The following is a 13,330-nucleotide window of genomic DNA, read 5'->3' as shown; positions in this document are numbered from 1 at the left end:
TCCTTCTGGGGAGAGAGTGGCCCCTCTAACTCTTCAGTGGAGTTCACCAGGTGCCTGTGGCTGATGGCTCTCCTCCAACAATCAGAGGGAGCAGGTCTGGAGCTCTGTAGGCGCTGCTGAACTTACTGGTTTCTTTGCCTGGTGTTGCCACTGATTCCTGCTGGGTCTTTGTGTAGGTGTTTTATAACCTACCCAATTCCTGTGCAGGAGCACAGGGGATTCCCACACCTGCCAGTAAGGTAGGAGTCAGAACTGTAAAAGCTGAACAGTAAAGTAGAAGAGGGTTCATCTGCCCTGGCAGAAACCATGGTTTCAAAGGAGAGGAAAGAGAACTCTTTATCCTATCTCCATTATAATGCTTAAGATGAGGAAGGATGACTATCATACAGTTATTCATCCACAAATAAGTTCAAATATACCATGCAGCTCGTGGCCCCAGCTGCACACCTCTCCTTCCAGCCTGCTCAGCACAGCATCTCAGCGTCTCAACCTCTCCAGGTGCCTGGTGTAAAAGATGCATCCTGAGGACTTTTGTTTTGAAGACTACAGTAATTCACATGTGATGAAGTCAGAAATGTACCATTGTATAGGTACCTTTCCTGAATTCACCACCATCTCGTTCAGCATCAAAACCTCCTGCTCAGCACTTCTCTGGAGTGCAGAAAGAGGAGGCAGAAATCTGAGAAAGGGAGAGGGAAGGAGAATATCCTCAGCTCTGTAAATTTCATAGACTTTTCCCATACGCATGTATTTGAAATATGTTTGCTATGGTATTCTCTCTGATAAGTAATTCTTCCTTAGGAAAATTGTGAATGGCCCTCAGTAACACACCTGTGAGCCAGAAGTTTCTGTGCTCACAGCTAACATGCAGACGATGTTATCTTTGTTTAATCTCTGTTGGGATTCCAGATGTTCTACAGATTTGTGCCCTTATGCATCCAAACAGACTGCTTTCACTTGGCATGGTGCCAGAAGAAGCCTTACAACAGGTATATTTACAAGCATATTTAACTCTTTCCACCAAGATTTTGAAAACTGGGTTTTGAAACTCTAAGCAGTCATATTTTTATTGCCCGTTTGCTTGGTTACCACATAATTTTCTTATTCTTTCCTTTACTGATAAGCCCCACAGAGTCATCTATTATCCCAGGAGAGCACCAGATTTAAAATCAAAAGAGAATAATTGAATACATGATCTGGCAACAAGGTCACACATCCTCATGGGTGGATATCCAATTTTAAGAGATGAAGGCACTCTCAAGTCAGCTCTGTTATAGGAATCTCTGTTTACAAGTAGATATAATAGGAAAATTCATAAGTCAGTTTTTCTTCTGGAAAAAAGGTTCCCTTAGGGCACTCTGAAATTCACTGAGACAAAAAGATGGGATTCTTGTCATGAATGTCTCATGAGTTTTTATGTTGTCTTTGTATTATTATATCACATTCATATTACTCATTACTCATTCAGTTAAGCAAGTTGTTGTACACAGCACTTTACATGGCATTAAACATGAAAGTATTTCTGTCTACACAGACAAGAAAACTAGTCTTAAAAATAATTTCATGGTCTTTCTGCTCAGCTATTTGTCCTCCCCATTATAATAAAAACATTTGATTAAGCTGAATCCAAATGCCATGGCAGATCCTCTTGAATAATAAATATCCCAGCTTCTGAGCAGAGCAGATTTAACAGTGAAATGCTGGAAGATACATCACTGTCTATTACTCCTTCAAATTCATTATTTGACTAATGTCAGATTTTATGCTGTGTATGTCACTACTCTACAACAGAAAACCCCAGGGCTTGCCACAGTCCACTGCAAAGTTGCAAGGCTCATGTTAAGCAGTTGCTTTCTGTCCATTCACAGCAGCATATAGCCCCTCTCCTCTCAAGAAAGCCTGAATGAACTATCAGATGGGAACACAAGGCTATTCAATAATAATCCTACTTCTTGTGCAGTTATTCACCTTGATGCACAGCAAGGGCTGGTCGAGATGTTTAATCTTACATTCCTCATTTCATGTGTGTTTTGCCTTTAGACACCTATGATAAAAATAGCCAGCAGCATCTACTCTTCCCCCATTTACTGTATGTAAAGATATTCACAGACACACTTCCTCAAAATACGTAATTTATGTGCAGCAACAACCGTTAATGAAGTAACATCACTTATTCAGAAATGTATGGGTTTGAGCATCTGGGGAATGGGGACTAGCTCTAAAATAACACCCAGGGTTCACCTTCAACACCTTTGTTGTATATGTGGAGGGATAGTGGTCTTATTCTACCCAAACAACCAGCTTTCCTCCTCAGAAAGTCCTGGTTACTTGTCCAATACAAACTGATTCAGAGAAGTGCCAATGGAGTTGCACTACAATAAAAAGGTGCATCAGGGATATCCTCAAGCTAAAACCTTTGTTAAGGAAGCAGGTAGTAAAGGCAATTGAATGCAATATCATGTGGGACTGGTAGCACTGCTCAAAATACCTATCCAGCATCCAGTCCAGAACAGAGGCAGCACTATGCTCATATCTGTTCAGAGCACATCTACAAACTGATAGACCTACTTTTGTCCTTAGCCTTCTCTCTCCAGGGCTCGGCACTGCTTTCCCACTGCTCCCGCACACTCTTCTACTCTGAATTTTTATGTAGAACTTTGTACTTGTTCTTCCTTTTGTGCTAGATGCAGGGTAATGCCTGCTTTCCCTCAAACCTCGCACCTTGCTCACAAAAGACAGAGGCATGAGAAGAACAGGAGCATTACTTTGACAGCTGCTTAAAGCAGCATTCACATTTTATTATTTGCACCTGATAGGCTGTGTACTATTGGAGGAGCTCTGTCTCATTTTTACTGTCTATTCCAGTGACAGACTCAGTACATAAAAACCCCAGTAATGGACCAGGGTCTGTGTGGCACTTGACACTGTGCAACCAGGGAACAGAAGGATGGTCTAATCTTTGTTGCAACTTGAGCATACACATTAGCAAGCATCCTCTTCACATGCTAAGTGAGGTGACAGTGCACTTCTTAGAAGTCATAGGCCTGTCCCCCAGCTGTGACAACACCTGTGACACCCTTTCTGGAGTGAGAGAATAAATATGAGGAATAAAATAGAACAGGATAAAAAATGCCTTGGAAATCTTCCTAGTGTTTCTCTTAAGAGCACTGAAGGAAGACAGAACATTTTGATCTTCCCTGTTTTCATTCCCAGGTTGGTTCCCCTGGTGCATTAGCAGCCTTCAGACATCACTGCCATGTATTCGAGGCAGTACAAGCCCCTTTGCAGATTCTCAAATGGGTGAGTTTAAATCTCCCTATAGATTATATAAAGTGAAATAATGAATACTAAAGCTGGGAAGTAGCACTCCAAAGCTTTGCAAAGTGTTCATGTCAGACATCATGAACTTATCCCTAGGCACTGGGCATTTCAAGCATACTACCTCTGTAACAGCCATCAGACCCAAAACTGTCCTGGAAAGTTTGTTTCCTCCTTAAAAGCAGCAAGTGTTGGACTTCACTCTAAACTGGAAAATAAACTGCACTGGGAGACATTGCAGCCCAGAAGCTCTCTTGTGCTTATCAGCATTCTCATCCTCTGAGCCTGCTACATTCCCTTCAGAAAAACTATAATATATCTGCAGCACTGTAAAGTTTGAACTTGGCTCCATGTAGAGAGAATGTCCTTGAAGTTCAGAACTCTTCTAAGCCAGCTTATTGCCTCTGAGAAGCTCCTTAATGAAGTACTTTTTTCCTTGAAGTAGAAGTATTGTATCTGATTTTATCTACTATTTTTCATTTTAGTAGGAGATTTGGGTTTGCTTCCACAAACGTGTCTTTGACCTGTAATAAAATCTGTACTGAAGTAATGGCTAAGTTTCAACAAGTAAGTAATTATTCCAGTAAATCCAAGGGAGAGTACAAACAACTACATCCGTCTAACCTTTCTGTGCCCCTTTTCAGAAACAAACATGTACTTTAAGCAAAATAACAAAATTTCTTGTGCTATGGTTCTGCAAGGCCATAACAGAGTACTGCCTGTATCCATATAATTAGAAGGGAAGTTAATGAATTGCTAAAGCACGTTTCCAGTGGATAAATGAGAAAGAAAGCATATTTAAATGGCCTAATAGTTTATTAAATGAGATTATAATAGACATTTTACCCCTTGTCAAGTGTAATTTCAAGACAAATTGGTGTAATCCTTTACCTCAGGAAAGTCCATTAGTAAAAGAAGGACTGTAATCTCTACTGATGCTAACCAGTGTCAGCCATCATTTCTTTTGGTCTGAATGTCTTCTCCTTTTTCTTTTGGTCTGAGCATTTTCTCCTTTTTTTCTTTTCTATCCCTTGACATTTTATATACTCTCTTTGATTTTCTAGCAAAAAATAGAGTTCTGCCTCAGCCATAACTTCAGATACATGCTTTCTAACACTCATTGCTGTATTGGAGATTTCCTTCTTTTGCCCAGCTTCACCACAGTGTTTGAAGGGAAATTTCCATGGAAAGCAGCTGCCTTTCTTGTGTAGGATTCAGAAGATAATGTAGGAATAATCAGTTTGTTGTGTAGCTTTCAAATGCTGCTGTCACTGAGAAGGAGGAGTGAAGGGGCACCACACCACCCATGCCAGTCTGCCAATGCCTAGAGTAGATTCCTTTGCATGTCTATGAAGAAGCTGATCACCTGCCAAGGGCTGGAGGTGACCTTGCTGAAGAAGAGGAAAGTACACATTTCTAGGGAGGCTACCCACCCACTGGCATGCAAGGGGATCAGCTCCAGCACTGCTGCTCTTCACAGCCACCTGGACTTTTCACATCCATTTCAGTAATGCACTTTAAACAGAACATTTTATCAGAGGAGGTTACAGTTTTTCTGTCTAAGCTATGATGCCTATGCACCTAATTTTGCTGAGGGAGGATGGAGTTTCTTCTTAGTAATTCAGGGGATAAGGACATTTTTTAAAGCTTACCACTACCAACCTGCAATGGTGATACTGTTGGTAATACTGTTGGGACAGTGTCTTAACAGTGGGGGAAAAAAATCTCCTCTAATTATTCTCCTCTCTGGCATGATTTTCAACTATATATTAAAAAAAAGAAATATGATTATATGAAGAAAGCGGACAGCACCATTTGCTGTTCTCATGGTGCTTTCAAGCCTCGAATACATGAAACATCTGGTTTTACAAGAACAAGACACCAAGAAGTTGCAACAATTTCATCATCTTGCTAAAATCTGTGTCTTGATTACAGTTGTAGTACATACACCAAAGTCTCATTATGCAGATATTTTTTCCCAGTTCATCAGAAAGGCCTATCAAAAACCAACTACTAAGTACCCACTTCCTCTTCTTCTCTAGGTTTTGCTTGTCTGCTTATACAGATTTGTCGAAATGCACCTCTGTCATCTGTAGTAAGGTAATAGGCCTAAAAATCAGATCATTTTATGCTTTGCACTTAGGTACAGAACATGTTTTAAACCTAAACTGATACCTCTATTACAACTCTTTCTTTCTGCTCGTCGTAGCAGTTTCAGATAATCATCTCCCAATAACTGCAACAGGGAGAAAAAACATAAAACCATTGCAAAACTGAGCACAATATTCCAGGTGTGGCCTGACAAGCACTGAGTAGAATGGGATCATGATAGTGCAAGTCCTGTTTAAACCAGTTAAGATCATTTATGCCAAAATCTTTCTTGTAATGGGGTTTAAGGGCCATTAGCTTACTGTGTCACCGACAGAATGATGGCAAAAAGATACAAACGCCTGCTTGCTTGTATGTTAGAATCATGTTATCAAGAATGGTACTATAGTTGGACAGGGAATGTTTGTCTTGTTATCCATAAAAGTCAGTTTTCCCAAACTTCTTTCATCAGTTTGTGCCTTTTTTCTTTGGGTTTTAAGCTGTTCAGGCCAGGTACAATCTTATTATATGTATAAGGTGTCTAGTGTAAGAGGATACTTTGACTTTCAAACAAGGGGGTTTGCCTCCCTCCTCAAGGTTTTTCATTTGAACTCAGAAAATGTGGAGAGGAAGAAATGTTATGATTTAGGAGAACCTACCTTTGACTAAGGAATCTACGACTTTTTATACTCCTGGATAATTTTTCTAAGCATCATGTTGAAAGTTGAACATTAGGTTGATGCAAATTTCAATGAGTGAGTTGGAAATACCTCAAAAATACATGATTTATAATGGGAGAGAGACAAAGACCACAAAATGGCCACAAAGTAGCTATTATGGAGTCATATGTCTTCAGCATTATTATTCATACAAAGTGAGTAATGTACTTTCAGTCAGTCACAACAGCTACAAGAACTTTGTCATTGCTTTGTACAGGAGGAAGTAATTATGCTAGGGATCAAAATGTGCTGAGGCTTCTTAATATAAAAACATAATTGACAGATTAGCACAAGTCCTTATTAAGTGATGTTGTCTTGAACAGCAGAAAAAGCAAGTCAAGAGCTAGTATTGTCCTTGGACTCACTAGGATATCTTTTTTGCTAGGCTGCAACCTACACTTATTTGGTTAAAAGGCTGGTAAAAAAAAGTCATCTCCAGCTCCTCAGGCTGAATGTGTGTCAGTTATTTCTTTCTGCATTCCCTACATAAGTATCTGAAGACCTTTCTTTTATCAGTTTCACAAAGAATGATTGTCCAAATGAAGGGTTTTTAAAAGAAAATTATATTTGATTTTCTTTCAGAAGAAAGAAGCTAGAGTAAATCCCCTGCCAGGAAAAGGCAGATTTTGTTGTACCTAAACACACTGTTAAAATCACTAATTAATGGAGAAAATGTATTTCAGAGGCACTATGATCTGTAGGTCCAGATTAATTAGGATAACACTTTAATTATCCAATGGTAATACATGCCACCTTTGAAACCATCAAAAAAAAAATCATCAAAAGTAGGTGCATGCAAGCTCAGCAACTACCTCAAACACATTTTCTTCTGGTTTTTTTGAGGCAGCAAGTAGACTTAATGCAATTGCAATTTTTTCTGCAAGGCCTAAGCCACCTCAGTTATGCAGACTGATTCCCAGAAACACACCCTGAAGAGGACAGGGGGACTCTGCAGAATATTTTTCCCCCAGATTAGAAGAGAAGACTCAGACCTCTTCAAAACCCTTTTGTCTCTCCTCATCTTCATGCCGATCAGGGGTGAAAGTAAGAGGGAAAGCATTCACTCCCAGCTCCTTCTCTCAATTGCTCTTCCAATGTCTCATTTTCCTTCTTATTTTCAAAACTCATTTTCGTACTTTCTCCGAGCACCCTCAGCAAGCTCACACAGCATATTTTCAGGGCAATCAGAGTTTCTCCCTTGTCCTCTCTGATCAACTTTCCCAGCAGTCCTAGAGAAGTTTCCCCTTTTGTGCCTTGTCTCTCTTTTGGGATTAGCTTTTCTCCATGTCGGCAGGACCTCCTATCACAGAAACAGTATCCCCACCAAAGCTATTAATCAAGGCTCTGCAACAGGTAGGAGCAGACATTAGGCTGTAACTAGAGGCAGTCAGAAAAACAAGGTTATTTTACTAGCAAATTTCAGATAAAGGCTGGACATCAGTCAACTGGATAACTACAATTCCTTCTGGCTTCAAAATTTCAGAGTAAAACAGCATTACTTTCAAGAGTCTGGATCCAGTAGCACCGTGGGAAGAGCACAGTGATGGAATATGTATCTGGAAGCGGTCGTTCTCTTTATGTGGTTCTGCCTGTACCACCACATACATCACTGATTTCTGCCTTAAGTCTTACAGTTTTCTGCCTTAAGTCTTACAGTTTTCTGCCTTCATTTGCTTAGCATGTACAGCAGTTTCCCCAGAATTTTCATGCCATTTTCTCTTCAGCTCTGAGTCAGTAGGTGCTGGAGCTAGGAATCATGGAGGTTTCCATCACTGGAAACCCCACTGGCAGCGTTTTGCCCCCAGCCTAATTCAATGCTTGAGCTCAAACGTGCCATTGAACAGAATCATTGTGAAAGTGATGCCAGTGAGATCTGTTGTCATAAAACTGAGATCCCCACACAGAAACTTAGTAATTAAGGAATAAACAGAGGCAATGAGTCATTACATTTGGTGCTGTGGGAGTTTTAGGAAAGCATGTTTTCAGTAACTCATGGAAATAACACACGACCTTTGACATGACTTTTATTTTTTCTTTTGTCGTTAGCAGTCAGAGGAAGCAGGATACCATATGGCCACTGTTTTAAGAGAGTAATTTAATTAAGTCCATGCCTTTGATACCATATACTTAGAGCCTTCAGAAACGCCAGTAAGCTACAAAGTAGTCTTCAAATATCTCAGATGCTTACAGGTTTGGCCAGTAGTGGGGTTGAGAGAGTGTCCTTCGCGCACACACACGCGCGCACACACACACAGGCACACAAAGGACACGATGTGGGCTGCCAGAAAGGCTACCACAGACAGCATGGCCTTTGCCAGCATCCCCACAAACATCAGCAATGTTCATATACAGGCACTGATGGCTCAGTCCCATCCCTCTTCTCCAGCTGGTCAGGACTGAAACTCAGTAGTGAGAACACGTATGCCTTTGCTCTCCAGGCTCACAGGCATGTCCATGTTCACTGAATTCTCAGATGTCAGCAGAGCCCCCATCAACATCCATGCCCAAACCTGAGCCCCTTTACCCCATATCTCTTCTTCTTCCTAGGTCTCTCTCTTCCTACCCACTGGCTCACCCAGCTTGATGCACACCAGCAAAAGATATGCACACACACACACACTCATCTCACAGACATCCCACACCTGCTGGCCCCTCAAATATGAGCACAGTCTCAGTCTTCTTAACATCCATGCAAGACAGGACCCTTACCCAGCCACCAACTCAGACTCAAGTCTTGCTGGAGACAGATCTCCTCCAGCTAGTCCAGTTCAAAGTTTGCTGAAAAACATATGAACATATGCACACAGGATTAAATTCACCACAGAAATATTCACACACTTAGATTTTTCCAGTTACTGGCATTTAGGTCTTTCATATACAGTTGCTGACAGCTAGACCTCCTCAGTCCTTATCCAGATGCTGGTACTTGGACTCACAGCTCTCACAAACAGCATAGCAAGACTACAAAGAAAGAATAGTTCGAGAAAGGATTTAATACAAAAATAGGACAGGAATGCTGGCCAGGGTCAGGTCTCAGTAGAGTGAACCATTTCTATCCCTCCTTCTCATTGTCTCATGTTTGTTCCTCATCCATTTACCTTTACCCATCTCCTTCTCCTAAACTTCCCATAATATAGTTCACATAATCCCACAAATATCTTCTGATATCCCATAATAGGCTTTGCATAGGCCCAAAATCCCCCTCAAATACTGAACAACACTTGCAATAATCACGTTCTCCTCTCTATCAGTTACAACACTGAGGTTGATGCCTTCAAGGCTGTGCCTGAGTAGGTCCTTTACTGGCCCACTTATCCACAACCAAAGATTTTTTGTCTTAACTGGATTGCATTGGCTTGAGTTCCAATTGTCTCACCAAAGAAGGGAACATAATGTCTAAGAATAAAGCTTTTTACAGGTAGTTGAAAGTTGTTGTGTACATGACAACACTTCTCATGCTCAAATGTGAAAGGATTGAAAACACACAACAATCATCTTGAATACAAGTACTCATAACCACAGCTGTAACATAACAGGAAAAAGTATCTTTTTGTGTCTCTGTTTCCCATCTCTAAATAAAAGGATGATAGTCTTTCCTTTCTCTTACAATGTATTTGGGACAGAAACTGCTCTTGTTTGATATATGCACAGCATTTCTTGTCTGATCCTCTTGGAGACTCAAGTAGTAACAAAATAATATATTTTTTTCTTTGTTATTCAAAATCACTTTTGTTTCATGAAAGAAATAACTATTAGACAATAAAATCATCATGCTAATAGAAAAGTGACTTAGTAGTCTGAAATCAATATAATCAGGAATAAGCAATCTAAGATGGAAACATCACTGCATATCATTCACAAAGTCCTGAGCCATTCCACCAGAATAAAGTTATTAAAAAAAAAAAAAAAACAACAACAAAACACAGGGATACAGAAAGATTCTTCTGCTATAATTGCAATTGCAGTAGCAGTCAAGGTTCATATAACAATCACATAATCTTCTCAAGCTTAGGGAAATATCTGTGCTACTTTCTGTTTGGAAAATTTTGGAGGACAGATGCCACATTGTGGGCTGTTCAGTCGGGAGCCAGGGGTTCTTCTCAGTCCTTTGAGCAACAGTTTAGAAAAACAGAGATTTTTTCCAAATGTAGGCTGTCATGAATCCATAACCAGAATCTTGGCCTTTACAGCTGTATGTTATTTTTATTAAATCTTCTATTTCCTGATGCTCTTGCAGTGCATCCAGAAATATGAGCCGCAAGGAACACTAGATTCTCCAAAGATACATATCCTATCTTAAATAATAGGTTCAGTGTCAGCACAAGAGTCCAGAACTTCACGTCAGCAACTCCTCTTTTTGGCTGTGCTCAGCATGAATATGGAGAATGGAGCTACCCTGCCCCTGGGATTTCTGGTGACTTGACTGAAAATGTCAAGTCGTGTTGTATTACCCACAATGATGTGAAGCAAGAGATGTCACTTGTTCAGGGGCCTGTACCAGGGAAAGCAAAAACATCCCACCTTGAGTCATTAAATAGAATGGTTCATAAAAGTCAGCAGGAATTAAAGACGGGGCTTAACTGGTCGGAGGGAGAGGCTATTGCTGTGACTTAGGGAATACATACCACCATTTGTGCAAGTAAAGCACGAGAGCTGGAACTCAGTGGAACACAACTGACATGTTTAAATTTGACTTAATTGGGGAAAAGAAAAGATCAGGTATGCTGCTCTTCCCATGTTCTTTTCACTAAGGGCAGGGGAACAAGGAGAAGAGGGATGTGACTGTTCTTGTCCAATTTACACCCTTCTTTATTTTCTATCACCTCTTGTATGTTGCCATCTAGTTTTTATGTGAAAGGTAGAAAAACTACACCCCAGAAGCATCACATGTTGCTACACACAATGCCTCATCCCATCTTGATGAAAATGGTCTTTTGAGGTCCTTCATCTTTACTGGGTATTTGAATACAAGCTAAAAATAATTTCTGTTCCACCAAAATTACCTCCTTGCTGTTCTTCATATTTTCAGAGTTGTGCTAAGGCTTTACAAATCATATATATATATATATATATATATATATATATATATATATATATATATGATTATATATACATCCTAAACCTAACAATTGTGTGACATTTCATAGCATCATACTGATCATCTGGATCCCAGTGCCACATGAGACCAAAAATGTGTGGAATCTACCAGCATTTTCAGGGGTTCATTATCCTCGTAGGATGCTTATGGAAGTATCACACATGAAAATTCTACATATATCATATATATTGCTTTCTCTGTAGGCCATTCAAAGCAAGAAAAAAAAATCTTGAGGAATTTTCAAAATCCTTCCTTCTTTGTTTTTTTTTAGCCAGGTATCACACTTAGATGTTTACTTGGGTTTTTTTTCCATTTCCAAGGTACGCTATAGAAGAGCATAGGTCCCTGGGTTCTCTTTAGTCTGCTTTTAGGAAAATGTTTGTCTTCTGAAAGTCCTCTGAGATGTTGTCCAATCCCTTTGACTTCCAAAATATAACCACTGGTTTATGTGAAAATGTACCCTCAGCTTTTGGGCCTGACCTCTGGTAAGGTCCTGTGGCTTCAGAAAGAGGAGCCCTCAGTTCTCCCCACAGTCTCCATCCCTCACTAGAACATTAGAATATATTAACAAACATTCAACATTCAATATGTGAAAAATATGAAACTTTCCCACCTTTAATAAGACACAATATGACTAGTATCTTAGAACAAGAAAATTCAATACTGTTCTGATGGCTGCTGCAAGACTCACAGTAGAAAAGTTATATCCTATGGAATATAATTCCTATATAGGAGTAAAAAATAGTGATGATAATTTTCTGTATAAAAATACAGGTTACAATCCAACCTTCCTGGATTCAAGTTTCTACAATGCAGGTGTCTACATATGAGGCAGGCAGGTGTCCAAGTTCCCATTACAGCCCATGGAGGGCCAGGCAGGACATACCTTGGAGTCCACTGACTTATCCAAAAACCACCGCCCACACTCAGTAGACTGAATCACTTTCAGTTCCTCTCACTATACTGACTGTAAAAGGAGTTTAGATGTCTTTCCCATACTGGTGCTAAATCAACCCCTTAAAATTAAGGTGGGATATGTTCTAGTCCTTGTATGTCACCACTGAGTAGTGAAAAGCCTACACTTTTTGATACATTTCTTAGTGAAACTGCAGAATTAATTTCCAAGCAAATTATGATTGTTATAGAAGAATCAAAGGCTGAGAATTACTTGTCGGCACAGGTAACACTGACTTTGATGGCTTCTCAGAGGGGGAAAGGCAAATTGGTCAATGTAAAAACTGAATTCAAGAGAGATATAAGGGGTCTTGCTTGAAATACATCTACAATCCACAATCGCATATCAGGTTCTCTTCCAGAGGATGCTGATGGACATTTGAAAGATATTTCTTTCCACATATGGACAAAATATCAAGCAGTTCTGTGATTTAGTTGGGAACAAACATAGGCAACCACTGAGGTACTCAGAATTTCACTACCTCTTGCTGATGCCTGCCTTGGAAAGAATACATAAGTTGTGTCAGCACCAAAGCAGTTTCTCCTCTCAGAGAGCTTGTCCGAACAGAAGGAAGAGAGATGTTTGGACATGCAGACACAGAACCACAGCTTGGGTTTTTTAATTCCCAAGGATCATTTTTCTGTGATACTACAAAACTTGTCAAAGGCGACAAGAAAATGCTGCAGGACTCCTCCCTGCCTATGGTAGTTATTAAGCATAAACTGAAATGTCACAGGTTAGATTTTTTTTTTTTCCCCCAACAGTGGTAGAGTACAGTGGAAAGAAGGACAAAAATGTTCATAAAATTGCAAAGTTATTGGAATACATCCTTTTGGAAACAGCCGTGGATTACTTGATTATAAGAAGAGAGCACACAGACAGCTTTCTGAGTCTGAACATTTTGCTTCTTGCAGCAATGTGTTTTATCTACTTTCGGGAATTTGGGACTAAAAAAGGAGCCTCACAGTCACAGGAGGGTGCAAAATTACCCAGCACAAAGAGCAGGCTTTTTGCACTTCAAAACAACCTTTCTGCTGTGCAAATCCTCAAAAGGATAGTGAAAATTATACTCTCTTTCTTGGCAGTAAAGCTACATCTGAAAGAACTTTTTCACAGATGAATTTTTTTTGGACTGCATAATGACAGAAAACC

Source organism: Corapipo altera, unplaced genomic scaffold (genome assembly GCF_003945725.1).
Source record: "Corapipo altera isolate COAL_440 unplaced genomic scaffold, ASM394572v1 0, whole genome shotgun sequence".
In the NCBI taxonomy this organism is placed as follows: Eukaryota; Metazoa; Chordata; class Aves; order Passeriformes; family Pipridae; genus Corapipo; species Corapipo altera.
Note: the sequence above shows the minus strand (reverse complement) of the source record.